At 39.6% G+C, this 15,726-nt stretch overlaps 1 protein-coding gene across 2 annotated transcripts in view; it reads left to right on the forward strand.

Annotated features, from left to right (window-relative positions):
* The window catches only part of SLC45A3 (solute carrier family 45 member 3), a 60,319-nt gene that overhangs the window by 11,089 nt on the left and 33,504 nt on the right, over nucleotides 1-15,726 (forward strand). Inside the window, exons 1-2 of one of the 2 annotated variants that reach the window (XM_020797642.3) lie at nucleotides 6,690-6,779; nucleotides 7,428-14,478. The exons of the other annotated variant lie outside the window; for it this stretch is intronic. The gene's annotated coding sequence lies outside the window, so the exon portion shown is untranslated. Of the gene's footprint in view, nucleotides 1-6,689; nucleotides 6,780-7,427; nucleotides 14,479-15,726 lie in introns of those variants that run through there. 2 annotated transcript variants of the gene reach the window in all.

Consider the following 15,726-nt stretch of genomic DNA (forward strand, 5'->3'; position numbering starts at 1 on the left):
GAGAACTGCTAGAGACAAAGGTTTGTAATTCTGTTTGGTGGAAAGACCATATTTGCTGCTTTGGTAGGCAGAGATATCTTGCAGTCATCTTTTTGAGACAAGAAAGTTCCCCGTGCATTAGAGTTTCACATATTGCTAATTTAGTCTGCTGCTTGCCAGTGGGACTCTTGGTGTCCTTCTTAGCAAAAGGTACAGTCCAGATAGAATTGCAGGGCAGGAAAGCAGAGGGGTTTGTGGCAAGAGGGTATCCTGCCAGATGCTGCAGGCCTGGCTTTACACATTTTGAGGTGAATAAAATAAAGTAGAAATAGCAGAATCTTTGACAGTATTCTTGAAGGCTTTTGTGGCTGGGATCTGATGGTTGTTGTAGGTTTTTTGGGCTCTTTGGACATGTTCTTTGACAGTACCTTAAACTCTGAACATTCATTACAATGTTAGCTTCTTTTAGTAGCCTGTTCTGTCAGATGCATGTAGTATTATCCAGAATTACAGTATAGATAGTTAGGGGTATTGTAGATGGAAAAGTAAGAGATTGTCAATATGGAAAATACTGGCAATGGCCATTACATTATTAGCACTTCGTTTTCACAAATATTACTGAGAGCACCTGACATCCTGGCACTAGGTGAGCAAATTAATGGATATAGGTAAGAAACCATTATAATCAACTACAATTTCACTCTGACATCACAGTATTCAGTTTCACCCCTGCATATATATCTGAAATTCTGGACAACATTTTATGCATCTGATGAAGTGGGCTACAGTCTTCAAATACTCAGACTGGGGCAAAGTTGTCAGTTTTTAAGATGTCACTTTTATTGTAACATCATACAAAATAAGGCTTGTGTGTTGCATAACCATAAGTAAAGACTTTTAAGATATCTTTGGCAAAAATAGATAATCCGCTGGACTGATTACTGCCTGGTGGAGGACAAAGATCTACCCCTTGTAGGAGAAGGACACTCAAGGCCAAGCCATTTTAGAGAGGTATTGAAGGCATGAGGAGTTTTTCCCCCACCAGGATAAAATTATGAACATTACTTGATGAAAGCATATCTGAAATGTGAACAGCAGGCATTCAAGCTGCAGTGTGGACAACAGAATTGGACAGAGCAGCATGGGCTAGCTATGTTCCCGGAGGGGGAAGATGATGCAGTAACAGGGCTCTTTTCATCTCTTTTTGATTTCTGTGAACAATGTCTCTGTCCCTCGCCTCAATAGCTATTCATCATTCTCCTCTACTAACAGTAGACTAGTCAAAAGAATGGGCTAGCATTTCATTCCAAAGCCTTATATCTGCCAGCTGATCTGGTAGTTGCCTTTTTACATCTGAGGTCTACTCATAAATGATCTGTCAGATGGAGCTTGATTCTCCCTAGAAAATGGATGACTTGCAAAGCTGGCACATATCAAAATTGAAATATATTGTGTGTTGAAATGATGGCCAGTCTAAGGATTTTGTGAGCCCAATACATTTATATTTCTGCCAGAGTTAGGAACAACATTCTTCTGGACTCCATTTCTCAGAATCCCACAACCACCCAACCTTGCGTAACTTGTTTTGACTAATTGACAAGGTGCCAGGCCACATCTTGGTTGTGCAAGCAGGTGTGTGATTGCATATATGACTAAAATAGATCCCAATACTTCATCGTTATTCATAATTAGTGATAATGAAATGGAAACTTTACATGAATACCAATAGGATTCAGGCTGGTGAAATGTATTGTCGTCTGCAAAATGAACTTCAGTGCTCAAACGTAATGCAATTTATAAAGAATAGGAGCCCAGCTTTCTAAAATCATTTTAAAAGTAGACCTGTCTTAAAAGTTGACACGTGAGCCTTGTAGTCTGTGTGTGCATGGTGGGCAGAGGAGCCTACTGTGTTTCCCAGGTACATTTCCATTTCATATGTGTTCCTCATGAACTTTGATCAGGTAAACACAGCTAGAGGTGGGCAAACATCTGAAGACATTAAACATAAAGGGCTGCTGGGAGGAGAAAGTGTACTCTGCAATTTCCAGAGACTGTCTGAAAGACTTGTGCATCACATGGACAGGGTGAGAATTAAGACAAGTAAATAACGGCATTCATGTTTATAAGCAGTTTTATTTATTCTTCCTAGTAATGATGTGTATTAACACTGGAGCGTTTGCATTAAGTACAGCAGGAAAGATATGCCCACACAGAGACCTCTGAACTGGTTCTCTACTGGCAAACTAAACTCTTAACTTTTTTCTGAGATCTTGCAGATTCTCCTGATAACAGAATCTGATTATAAATCAGTTCTTATCCCAGTTCTACTATGAGACTAAGCTTTCTACAAAAGGAGATGACTGAGAGCTTAGAACGCCAAGGTAAAGGTAAAGGTTCCCCTTGACAATTTTTGTCCAGTCGTGTTCGACTCTAGGAGGCGGTGCTCATCCCTGTTTCCAAGCCATAGAGCCAGCGTTTTGTCCGAAGACAATCTTCCGTGGTCACATGGCCAGTGCGACTTAGACACGGAACGCTGTTACCTTCCCACCGAAGTGGTCCCTATTTATCTACTTGCATTTGCATGCTTTTGAACCACTAGGTTGGCGGGAGCTGGGACAAGTGACGGGAGCTCACTCCGTTGCGTGGATTCGATCTTACGACTGCTTGGTCTTCTGACCCTGCAGCACAGGCTTCTGCGGTTTAGCCCGCAGCGCCACCACGTCCCCTTAGAAGGCCAAAGTTGTACCCAAAGAATGTGGCACGTGACAAGCATGGTCAGAACTTGGAATGTGTCTTTTAAATCTAGCTAGCTACAGGTATATCACCAAGGCCCCCTTTTGAATATGACCCAGCCACACTGAGTGCCTCAGAGTCTTCTGCACAATTGGAAATGAATAAGTGTCTCTTCCTGAGTCAGTTCAGGAAGATGCACCCATATTATTTTTCTCTAAATATCTGATGTCAGTTAATAAATATGATATTCAAGCTTTTAGGGATTAATAGGACAGGAAAATGGATTGCTCAGTCTTGCTTCACCAAACGAATGCTGTGTTAGCCACTATACCTGATGTATCTATGGACTTCGGCTTATCCAGCAAAAAATCATGTTCAGGATACAGTGGACACCTCAACAGCTTTTTAGGAAATGCCTAAGTAAAGAGTTTAAGTCCTAGAACTGCAGTTTGCCTGATGCATCCCTCTCAAACATATGCTATGGTCATGCCCAGTCATAGGCTTGTTTTTTTTAAAGGGGGGGACATAATTGTGTAAATTAATTGTGTATCAGACCATACTTTGATTTTTTTTAATGCTTATGTGTTCCTACATTAGCTGCTTGCTTCCTGGAGCTTAACTACTGGTCAGCAGAAATGGACTCTGTTCCCTACTGTCACCAAAAGACTTGTATTACAACACTGAAAAGATACATGGCCATGTAATTCAATGATAAGAGGATCTTACAGGGCTATTGGCATATGAATGTATGGCATGTAAACAACAACTACATATGGATATGTAGTTATTTGGAAGCCTGCTATAGCTGGGATGTTGTTTTTCCATTGTATTTCCTTCTCAGTTGTTGTGTTCCTTTGTTAGGTTTTAATGAATAAAATAAATGACAATTTTAAAAAAAGAAAAAACAAAGCCCATTTGAAAACATTTAGTTAGCTAATTCCCCTTTTGGAGGGGAAGATAATAATATATTCTCCTATTTCTCAAAAGTAACTAAAATGTCACTTTCAGTTACTTTGAAAACCATCTGAATGTTAAAAACTACAGGCCTTAGTGGTGCAAAACACTTTTTTTTCTTCCATATTGTCATTGCTTTGATATTTGAACCATATGATGTTCCTGCCCCATCATTTAGTGAGACCACAGTGCAGTCATTCTAAAAATAAGAACGATATAAGAACGTCACACTGAAAAAGAAATGATACAATCCTTTTAGTTACAATTCTAATGTAATGTTGTTACTGGGTAAAAAGGAACTAGTCCTAGGCTCTGGGAATTATTGAGGCAATACCTGGGCATTCTGACCTTTGTGGCTGGTTTTGGGGAGATCTCAATCTTTGCCATAAAGGGTTCCTAATCCTTCATTTTTATGTATAGTTATTGATTTTTCAGATCTGAATATTTGTTTATCATGCCAATAAGCAAAAGTCCCATGTGCAATGGCACTTTCATCCACCAGTGGTTGATAAGCATGACTAGTCTGAACCTGTTGTACTTTGGCAGAACATGAGAAAACAAGACTCATTGGAAGAGACAATAATGCTAGGAAAAGTGGAAGGCAGTAGGAATAGAGACAGATCAAATGTGAGGTGAATTGGATCAATAAAGGAAGCCACAGACTGTAGTTTGCAAGATACAAGAAAGGCTATTAATGAGAGGACCTTTTGGAAGTCATTAATTTATAGGGTCATCATAAGTCAGAAGCAACTTCACTGCACATAATTAACAGCTGAAATACAATAGCTGGAAAAATGTATGGGAGGGGAATCTGATAGCCCCCCCTCTCAAAAAAAAGAGAGATAACATTTTTCCCAAGTATTGCATTAAAGAGTCAATGAAGATTCTCAAGTTTTCAAGCCACATTCACTTCTTATTCTGGAAATTACAAAGAGGGCGCTGGTTCAGGAGGGTCAGAGATTGAATAGAGGGATGATAGCATTTTAAAATGCTGTGACAGATATATAAATAGCTGGAATTGCAGACCAGAAAAATGCCATGGGGAAAAAAGGCATTAGCTACCATGTGATTACAAAAGGGTCCATTAGTGTTGTGTGTCTGGGATTCAAAGTGTATTCTTCTTCAGTGAAAAGCCCAAGGTCATGATCTTAACTTCAATCAGGGAAGAGTAATAAAACTTGGAACATTGTGTCTTAATCTCTTCAAAGCTTCTTATGGTTGAAATGTTGACTAGTGTGGCTCCCCGGTGCCTGCTAGACAAGGCTTCCCTCTTGGCATCAAACCAGAGACTGAAGGTAAAGGGCTAAAGTAAATCACCTGTAACAAAGTAACTTTTTTTTTTTTAAAGGATCAAAATGTAAGAACTGATAACAGGTGAATATACCAAGTGTCTTATTCTAGTTATTTTTAGAAGCATATCAACAGTATTTTTTTTCACATTTTATATTCATCTGTGATAGTAAAAAAAAATACGATACCTTAAAAACTAACTGCTATATTTTAATGTGAGCTTCTGTGAACAAGAACACATTTTGTTCACGAAATCTGTAGTAGTGGGATTCCCCCTGTGGTGGTGGTGGGGTGATTAGAACATGTACCAGGTTAAGGAAGGCAGCTTAAACTCCTAAAGGATCACTTCTGAGCTAACAATAGAATGAAGTCCTTGCAGCAGGTAGTGGAGTCAACCAATATATATATATTTTCCTTTGTCAGTCCTACAATTTCCAACATTAATGTTAACAATTAACACAAGTGGAACTCAATGTATTTACGATTAAAGTTTTTCCATAGCCAACATGAACTATTAGTTAACAAAAACCTATGAACAATTGAGTGTTAAATGAGTTAAGTTTTTTCTGCTAATGTTCTAATCTGTGCATCAAACACAATTTTTAATACAAGTTCTTCATTTTGCCTAGTTAATGCTAGTACAGTGGTGCCTCGCTAGAGAGTTACCCCGCATGACAGTTTTTTCACTAGACATTGACTATTTGCGATCGCTATGATTTCGCTAAACAGTGATTTCAGTGGAACGGATTATCATTGTCTAGCGAGGCACCACTGTACTGAAATACAGTACCTAGAGAGAGGGCTGCTAGAAGCCTGTTTGAAAGAAGCAACAGTATACACTTTAAGTATCATTCTTTATAATATTCAGATACACAGTATCTGTATTATTCCAAATCTTATGGATTCACAGAACCAGACTGTAATATTGTACACTTTGGACACAGGGTTTAGATTAATTGCTGAAGATCTGTTCCCAGATTAGGCCCTACTTGTCAAGCCAGTGGTGCACCTCTATTTGGCTGGAGAAGATTATAATTTACTGTTCTGGGGAATATTTCATATTCTACACCTGCCGTCCCCAGCCTGCAGCACGTCAAATGTCTGGACTACAAGATCCATCAGTCAGCCCTCGTACTGCACCCTGCTGGTTGCAGTTACAGTTGTAGGTGGGTGCAGGGCTCCCTTTGTATGCACATGCATGCAAGTCTGGAAGACAATTATGCAGTTAGAAACAAAGTTTAGAGTGATATGCAGAACTCCATTCATTATGCTAAAATTATAAGTAGCACTGTTGATCCACGAGAGAGGAGTGTTGTGATATAGCAACACTATACAGTATAAGCTGCCTGCAATGTATGTGTTCTGTGGAGAGAGCTATGCTTGTCTTACCAAAGGAAATATCTTTAAACTGAAGGAAATGATCATTCAGTAACAATTGGATGGAGGACTTTGTTTTGGAAGACAAGGTTATATACTCTACTGATGCTGGATACTGCCAACCAGTTTGGGTTCTGTTGACTCTTTTATCTAGCTCACCATCTACATCAACCACCACCTACTAATTTTCTTTGTTCCCCTCCTGCTGATGTTTGGATGCCATCATAAACTGTTCTGATTTCAGATTGTATTCCTCTCTTCAACGTCTTTCCTCATTCATTTAACCTTTTATAAAACAATCTGAAATTTTTGTTTCCCATTTCTTGATCAAAGCAGTCTCCAGTCTTGCTAATTTCTCTTCTGTTTTCTGTTATAGAAATCTGTATGTTCAGATTAGGGCTCAAAACAGGATAAAAGACTTGTTCACATGGAGGCAGAAATGCCTGGTTAAGTATTGTTCATTTTAATTATTTTTGTTTCCTACTGACCAGACAACACAAGCCTGAATTTTTTGTTGAGATCCATGCCTTTCCTCCTATCTTTCTTTTAAAAATCTCCCTGAGAGGTTTGCATTACTTAGAATCAGAGTTGCTATAGTACTTCCTATGCAAAGTTCATTTTGGTTAAAGGCTCCCAGTTTAGAAGCCTTTAATTAACTCTTTATTTGGCTTTAAAAATTGGAGGTGGGGGGACTTATAAAGGAAAAGCTGCAGCAAGGAAGGAATTTGTAGCTTTTTCCCTAAAGAAGTGTTTTTTTCCAGTGAATTATAGACACCAAAATTGCTAAGTCCTGGTCTCCTTCAGGATGAGCTATGCCTACCATGCTCGTTTGGTACAGCACATTTGCCCATTTGGGGAAACCAGGTCCCTCCTAGATTTTATTTTCAGAAATAAGGAAATATTGCTGTTTACTCCTATGGCTGTGGTTGCATCTTCTATAATTTACTATAGTTGTTTTGCACCTAATAAGGGTATTCCAGTCATGTCCATATAACTCTTCCTCTGTTCCCTGCTAAGGCAATGACAAATGTCAGATCTGGGGGAAAAAATAACATTCTGCCTCACCTTTTTTCTTCACATCTTGTTTTGTTCAGTGTCCAGCCTGAATAAACATCCAGGAGAATTTGAAAACATGCTCTCAACTTTGTGCTATCTGGTTCCTGATTAAAACTTGTCATGCTGCAGCATTCCAGATGTGGACCACCATCTACAGCATCCCTCACAAAGTTAAATTAAACATTTTTAATACTACAATTAACCAATCACTCATCTAGTAATTAAAAAAAGATATTTCTCCAAGCTGTGTTCATATATTATTGTGTGTACCATTGCTTGACTTCCATGAACGTGTACACATACAGTGAGATTTGGGAGATCCTGAAGTTGCTGTGTGGCTGTGATGTTTGTGTGTGGTTGAGATATGCTGTTCTTTTATGGTGTGCCTGCATATACACTTTCTTCCACTGCAGTCATATTCATGCAGGAAATGTAAACCTTGTGTGAAGAGGCTGTAAGCAAATTGAATTTGTTGAGCACTTCCTGAATTAGTGTGACTTGAATATTCTACTACTGGATTAGCATTTTATAATCCTAAAGAACATAAATTTCACTAAACTGTGCAGTATTAGATTTCTGTATTAGATAAGTTCATATTTCAGTTCCTTTTTGTAATGACTGTCCATTGAGACTTTTCTCCTTCCTTTCATTGCTCTTCTCTGTTATCCCCCTGCTTATTTGCATGTAGTGCTAAATAAATTCTGATAATGTGAGTTACTGTAAAGGTCACCTAAGTTCAATAAGCACTAAAATGAGCTAATTTCCTGTAATCTTTCCATATGCTATGAATATTTGGAAAGATTTCTCTTGGTTAAAGCAGACTCATGTAATGTGTAATGTATTGCCAACTCAGCCCCCAAATAAAAAAAAAAAGGTACAAAAACAAAGTATGTTGCCAAGTGCTTGGACAACAGGTTTCATTTTTGTATTTCCCTTTTGAAGGATGTTCTGTGAGTAGCACTCATTTTCTTTCCATGCTGACTTGGAAGGCATAAATTGGCTTAAAAAACAGGCGTGCACTCCCTGTGCAACTTGTCAAAAAGTGAAAATGCTGCTTTCTCCTGCATTGCTGTGCAACTGAAAATTGCAAGGGGAGGGAGAATGGGATCTGAAAAAAAAAACATATAGGGAGGCACATGCAAATCACGTGTTGTGTATTTCTGACCAGGCGGCGAGAGCTGATGGTTATGCTGCTCAAACAGGACTACTGAAGAGTAGTCCTGTTTGGGCAAAAGCCTTGAGGTGCAGTGGTTACAGTGCAGTACTGCAGTCAAGACTCTGTTCATGACCTGAGTGCTGGGCTCAGGTAACCAGCTCAAGGTTGACTCAGCCTTCTGTCCTTCTGAGGTCGGTAAATTGAGTACCCAGCTTGCTGTGGTGGGGTTATATGTAGCCTGCCTAATTAAATTATAAGACTGCCCAGATAATGTTTTAAGTGCTATTGGGCAGTATATAAGCAGCACACTTTGCTTGAAGTTTGCAGAGGTAGAACAAACATTTTGGGGAATAAAACATATGATGTGGCAACTGCCACTCACTTGAAACAGTGTATTAAGTAGGGACTGAGCATGATCTAAGGAATCAGCTAAGGAATGCTATCTAAATTGGGTTATGGTATAGGAGAAATGGAACAGAGAACCCAGAGAGATCCACTCCATTGAAGAGGAGACATTGCAGTTGACACAGATTGTTCTCAATAATCATTTGTTGACTTTTCCACTAGAACCTTCTGGATTTAAGGAAGGCTGAGATACTGCTTGCATCAATTAGCTATTTCAGTTTTGGGTTTTTCAGTTTTTGGCTATACATCCTGCTAAAGGCTTCTGTGTAGTGCTGGTTGAGATCAGAAGGTGAAATAAAAAAATGTAAATTGACTTTCATGGCATGACCATGGTTCGTAAGAAGAGAGAAAGTGTTTGAAGCAGCTCTCTTCAATCTGACCTTCCTAAAGCCCACTGCATTTTTCAGATTCTTGACTCCATGGAGTGATGTTAAGCTGACAAAATCTGTCTGGGACTGAGCCTGAAACTCTTCAGAGCCTCCACTGCTAACTTAGTGTCAGAGTTTCCAGTTATGAAAATGTGGCAGAGAAACTGATTCTCTGCCCCCTCCACCCCGCACCCTTTTGCCTTTATCACTTTGAACTGAACCTTCTAACTCTGAAACAAGCATAGGGCAAGAAACTGTGAAGAAAGAAGGTGAAGTGGCATTTGGAAGACTAATTTTTATTATTGGATATCAGAAACCAAGATGTCCAGGACAAAAGACAGAAAGCCTGGGTCCTCCAGATGTTTTCAACTCTAGCTTTCGTTGCCCCTGAACATTGGTCATACTGTCAGAGGCTGCTAGGATTTAGAATTCAGCAACATCTGGAAGGCCAGAGTCCTCTAACCCTGGTCCCCATGTTATGGATGTAATGAGTGATTACAGCTGAACTCTGAGGCTTGCTGCTTGCTAAAATCTCAGAGAGTCTTAATTTTCCAGATTCTGCTTTATGGGAACCTTGCGGGTGTGTCCCTTGAATGCTGAATTCTAAGTCCTATCGTTCTCTAACAATGTGGTCAATGTTCAAGGATAATGGAAGCTGGAGGAGGACCCAAGCTTTTTGTCTTTTCTCCTGGACATTTTGGTTTCTGATAACCAATAATGAATACAAGTCTTCCAAATCCTGGTTCATCTTTCTCTACAGTTCCTTCCCCCAATTCTGTTTCACAGTTAAGAGGATCCAATTGAAGTTTATCAGGGGTACTGCAGCTCAAAGTGCTTTTTGTTTTGTACCTGAATTTAAAAAGATAGAATTAATGTGAGGGGAAACCTGAGCTTTTTAAGTGTGTAGGACAAAGGGCTAATATTTTCCCACCCCTGTATGTTTTTTTCCTGCCTCCAGTCACAGCTTAGAAATCTTACATTTTTAGACTACATCTTCCTACATGTAAGCATGGCATTCTAGCATGGTATTTTGAGAGATGCATTCTAAAAACAGCCCTGTCTCCTGCTGTTTCTGAATTACCAGTTTTGTAGAGATCATCAGATCTGCTTCCCCAAAGACCAAGTGGGTTGTACTAGATGTTAAGCAGAATATCTGTTCCTTCTGATTAACCTGTTTTCCCTCCCACAAGAGGATTTTCTCAGAGATATATTTCTCAGCAGTTAGATCTACAAATTAAGCCTTTGCTTACCTTCCAATGATGAATCACAAAACCAAGCATGCCAAATTTGGGTGAGAAAGATCCTTCTGGTATGACAAACATCTTTCACCATTTGTGGGAGCACATCTGCAAACAAAGTGATAAATGTATCGTGTCATTGATTCTCATTAAGACAATAAGATGGATGTTGTACCTCAGTAATGTTAGGAATGTAATTGTAATGTCTGGAAAAAGACAGAGGTGCTTCTGGATGGATGGTTTCTAGGACTACTAATCAAAGGACATTGTGCAACTTAATTACTGTGTCTTTCCCTTCTTAGCAGATTTAATGGAGGAGGAAAAAGATTAAGAGGACATAGACGTACAGGGCTCTTACCAATGGAAGGTGTCATTGTAAAATTCTGTGAACAAGACAGGGTGACTACATGATAAAAACCTTGAGAGGAAGCACCCTGAATGAACATTTTCACTCTGTTATTATTTGGAACAGGAAAGTAATACAAGAAAAGAAGCACCTTGTAGCAACACACTGAGTCTGCAGGGTGATGTAATGGTTAATATCAGACTGGGAGTTGAGATGTCCATGTTTGAATCCCTACACACAGCCATTGAGAGTGGGGGGAAATTGAGGGAGAAGGAGGTAAAAATGTAATAAGATGTGGATCTGTAGCTTGGCCTATCTTACCCATAAGGTTTGTTGTAGGGATAAAATAAGGGTGGGAGAGAACCATGTACACTGCTTTTAACTCCTTGGAGCATAGGTGGGAGATGCATGAAAAAATAGTAGTAGATCCAAAATTCATGCTTATACTAAATCTTCTGCAGTTTCTATAGCAAGGTTGGGCAACTGGCCCTTCAAAGATTTTCAAATTGCAGCTCCCATTTATCCTTCACCATTTGCTTTGGTGGCTGAGGTTGATGCGAGCCATATGCTAAAAAGCCTCTGGAAGGCCAGAATTGCCTGCACCTGTTTTATTGCAAACCACATACATGTTGGTTGTCCCCTGCCATGCATGTGATGCGTAGCTGACTGTTCCTTTACCAGGAAGCTGAAATAACGGAAATGATACCAGTCTCCCTGCCTGCTTCTTAAAGTAACTGCTCAGATTAAAAACTATGACATTATAATTACTAGGATTTGATAATTTAGTTAATTAATCTATTCTTATTTACAATACTTTTATACTACTTAATATAATAAAACCTCTTGATCTTGCAAATACCTCCAGATTTTGTAAAGAGACTTTACACAATCTCAGTCTGAAAGTAAATTTTTACATGATAAGCTCCGTAAAAGGACAACGTGTCTTTTTTTCATAGAAATGAATAGAGCTTGTGCCCAGGTAATCATCACTCTTTAATGAACTGTCTTCTCCCTATTTTGCAACTTGGGAACTGTGATATAACATTAGAAAAGGGCTAATTTACCAGCGTTGTAAACAATAAAACAAATATAAAACAAAAGAGTGGGATCTTTCCAGGAATTTTCCAGACCATATGAGGAATTTGTGTGAGAATAGTTTGCAAAATTACATCCTTGAGATGACATTACTTGGCATAGTGGCTTTTCCCTCTTGAGATGTGTGTGATTTCAGATGTGTTCATGAGCACATTCTAATAGTCAAAAATAGGTTAGGATGACTAGGGAAGCACCTGACCAGGGCTGGTGATTGTATCCCTTCTCTGTATAGCAAGAAACAGGAGCGATGCAAAGGCCCTGAATGTGTCATAGCTAAGAATAAATGCTGAAGGCATGGCTATTTAACATAAATTCAACTTCCACACATGTACACCCCCTTCCTTCCCTAAACGAGGCAAGGGGTGTGAAGGAGAAGGTCAGTATATATTGCCATTGCCCTTTCTGGTGCTGCTGTTCCTTACTGGAGACAGAAAGGAACTGAGGGAGGGGAGCTGGTGGGCCACCTGTTGGATTTTGACACATGGGGGAGGCTGCTGCCCTTTTTAACAGCGTGGGTCTGTCTACTTGCCCTGCAACGCTCAGTGTTCTGTTTACAACCATCCTATTGTGGTTCTCAAGCTGGAAGCAGCTGGGTGGACTGTTTCAGGCTCAAGTGTAATTTCAGCTTCTTCAAAAGCCTTTGGAAGGCTCTCCCCTCCCGGCTCCTTTTCTGAAGAGGACAGTAACACCAACAAGGGGATAATTTGATGGATTACTCTGCAGGGCCGAGAGGCTCTTAGCTAATCCTCTTTGTGTATCTGTTGGGCGAGAGCTCAGCAAAAGCCCCCAGCCTCAGGCGGAGAAAAGGCTGCTCAGCAGGGTGGGTTTTACACACTGACATATAAATACAAGAGCTGTGGTCATGTGGTGCAGGGTTTAATCCCTGCCCACTACCATGGCCTAGAGGTTAAGGAGGGCACCTGTTTGGGGGCTACTTTATGCTTTTCCCTCTTGGCTTGATTTACATTTTTATTCTTCTCTTCATAATAACTTGCAAACATGGAAGGGAGGAGGTTCTGGCAGGGGGCAAAAATGTTGGAGACAAGATGCTGAAGTTACAGGGAATAGGTTGAAGGTGGAATTCAACCCTGTCTTAACTCTGATGTGTCTAGAAACCTTGTCTGCGCAACTGAGGAAACATAATTTGTTGTTTGTTTGTTTTTACACTTCTGTCCCACTTTTCTTCTTCCAAAGAGCACAAGGCAGTGTACATGGTTCACTGTCCTTCTCCTCTTTGTTCTTCAGTTCCCTCTCTTTGAAAGCAAGGCAGGATAGAAATAGAGCTAATACATAAACTACCTTGCAGGGCTGTTACTTAGGTCAGGACATGGTGAGGAGTCAAAGGTCACACATTAAACTTCATGGATAGGCAGTCATTTGGTTGGAGGGTTCCTGATTGTAGTCTCACATTCCCCTCATCATTATAACACAAGTTGATGCAATTAGAGTGTCCAGCATTGTTGTGAAGGCAGCTCTATATCCTCCTCTAACAAAAGAAGGATGTCAGTTTAAAAGGCTGTGCAGCCCAAGTCTTATTTAATTTTTTAAAAAATATGGAAGGAGATTAAGGATCTTGAAATTGCCCATCCAGAATTTTCAAAACGGCACCAGGTTCAACAGACAGTTCACCTGGCCACACTATGAGATATATGGTAACTCTGAATTAGAAAAAAAAATCATATAATTTAAAAAAACAGATACAAATGCTGACTTCTTTTATTCTCTTTTTAAAAGTGTATACTACCATATTAGAAGTAACTATTCTAATTGTGACATTAGATGCAAAGCACGGATGCACAGATAGCAGCCAATGTGATTTGCAAGCAAATCTTTCTTTCTTTGATAGATTTAGGAACATGGTAAGTAAGCTACAATTAGGGATTCAGACTTTTTGGGGATTCTAAATACATTTTCCTCCAAATTTCAAGTTTCACTTAATGGCTGGAATAATACACAGTCCCGAGTAATTTGTTGGGCTTCTTAAACTTGGTATACTGTAGGGCCTCAGTATTTCTTAATCTGGCTTGGCTTCCATTGGCACATAATGCTGTTGTGCTTGGAAGCTGGCAAAGGTGCTGTCATTCAGAAATAGCCAGACCGGAACACATTCCCAGCTCTGTGTGTATTCACAGTAGAGGATATATACTCCAAGAGACGAAGGTTTTGTTCTGCTCACAAACAAGCTTGAAACATTTAAGCTCTGGGTGGTATGAAGGTTGCTGCCACTGTAGACCCTATTCACATGAGATAGATCACACACAGAGTAGTGGGTGGGCTTCCCAAATAAAGCTCCAAATCAGCTTTCCTGAACCAGGCATCTTCCAGATGTGTGAGATTACAATTGTCATCACCCCAGTCAGCATAGCCCTGCTGGATCAGAATAGTGAGAACTATAATCCAGAACATCTGGAAAGCTCTAGTATGGGGAAGACTGGTTGAGGTTATCACACTTTTATCCTGCCTTTTCTCCATGAAGCACAGGTCAGTATGTCTGGGGGTTCCTTTTATGCAATACCTGCACGGTAAATTGAGAGATGGGAATTTGAACTATTTGGGCACAAGGATCAGAACCACATCTCTCCCCATGTCAAACACAGTCTGCGTCCTGATTCTCTGTGTCTCTTGCTGACATAACCTTAATATGTTGTGTGGCTACTACCCTGTTTCCCCCAAAATAAGACAGGGTCTTATATTAATTTTTGCTCCAAAAAACACATTAGGGCTTATTTTCAGGGGCTGTTTTATTTTTTTCATGTACAACAATCTACTTTTATTCAAATACAGTCATGTCATCTTCTGGTTGCTGTACAATGGTGGAGGGCGGGGTTTCACTTAACTAGGGCTTATTTTTGGGGTAGAGCTTATATTATGAGCATCCTGCAAAATCATACTAGGGCTTATTTTCAGGTTAGGTCTTATTTTAGGGGAAACAGGGTAGCATTTTAAGGCAGAGCTTGGAAGTTAACTTTGAAAAATTAAATTGAAATGGCATGCTGGCTCAGGGGTTTTGGAAACTGTGGTACAACCCCTTCCCTCTTTCCATCCTACTTTTAGGGTAGCTGTGAAAAAATGTGTTTCAGACAGGGTGTCGTGCTGAACTAACCATTCTTACTTTAGAATTAAGATTATGTGAAATGTTTGCCTCCTCTTACCTGTAAGGCCTTGCCTATTATCTGCTTAACTTGATATCAGATGTATGGCCTGGATCTTGACCTGTAGCAACTGACTGTGATGGAGGAGGGAGTAGTGGAAAAACTGGAAGACTGGTCTTTTAAAAAAAAACCTGAACCCATAAAAAGTCTCCCCTCTCTCTAGTCTGGGCAGCTTCAGATATTCCATGGAATACTTGTTCTTTACTTCTATTTTAATATTGTCATTTTATTTATAAGTGTTTTTCTGGAACAGAAATAGTTCTCCATGTCCAATGACTGTTGCTGTCACTTCCCATAATAATGTTGTTACTGCCATTTTAACATTTGTTTTGGGAGGTTAAGATAATCATCTTTTTTTTCCTACTAAGCAATGAATATGTTATATTCAAAGCACATTTTGCCTGTTCATAGGTAAGTCTGAGTAAGTTTTTTGGCAGGCTTACCACACTTTGATAACTGTGCATAGGATTGCAGTCACCATTATATTGTTATTGAATAATTCAGTTGGGCAGTTGAATGCCGATTCCTAAGTCTCAGAGTCTAAAATTCCACATTGTGGGTTTTCTTGTTTTTGTCT

This window comes from Pogona vitticeps, chromosome 4, assembly GCF_051106095.1.
Source record: "Pogona vitticeps strain Pit_001003342236 chromosome 4, PviZW2.1, whole genome shotgun sequence".
Classification (NCBI taxonomy): Eukaryota; Metazoa; Chordata; class Lepidosauria; order Squamata; family Agamidae; genus Pogona; species Pogona vitticeps.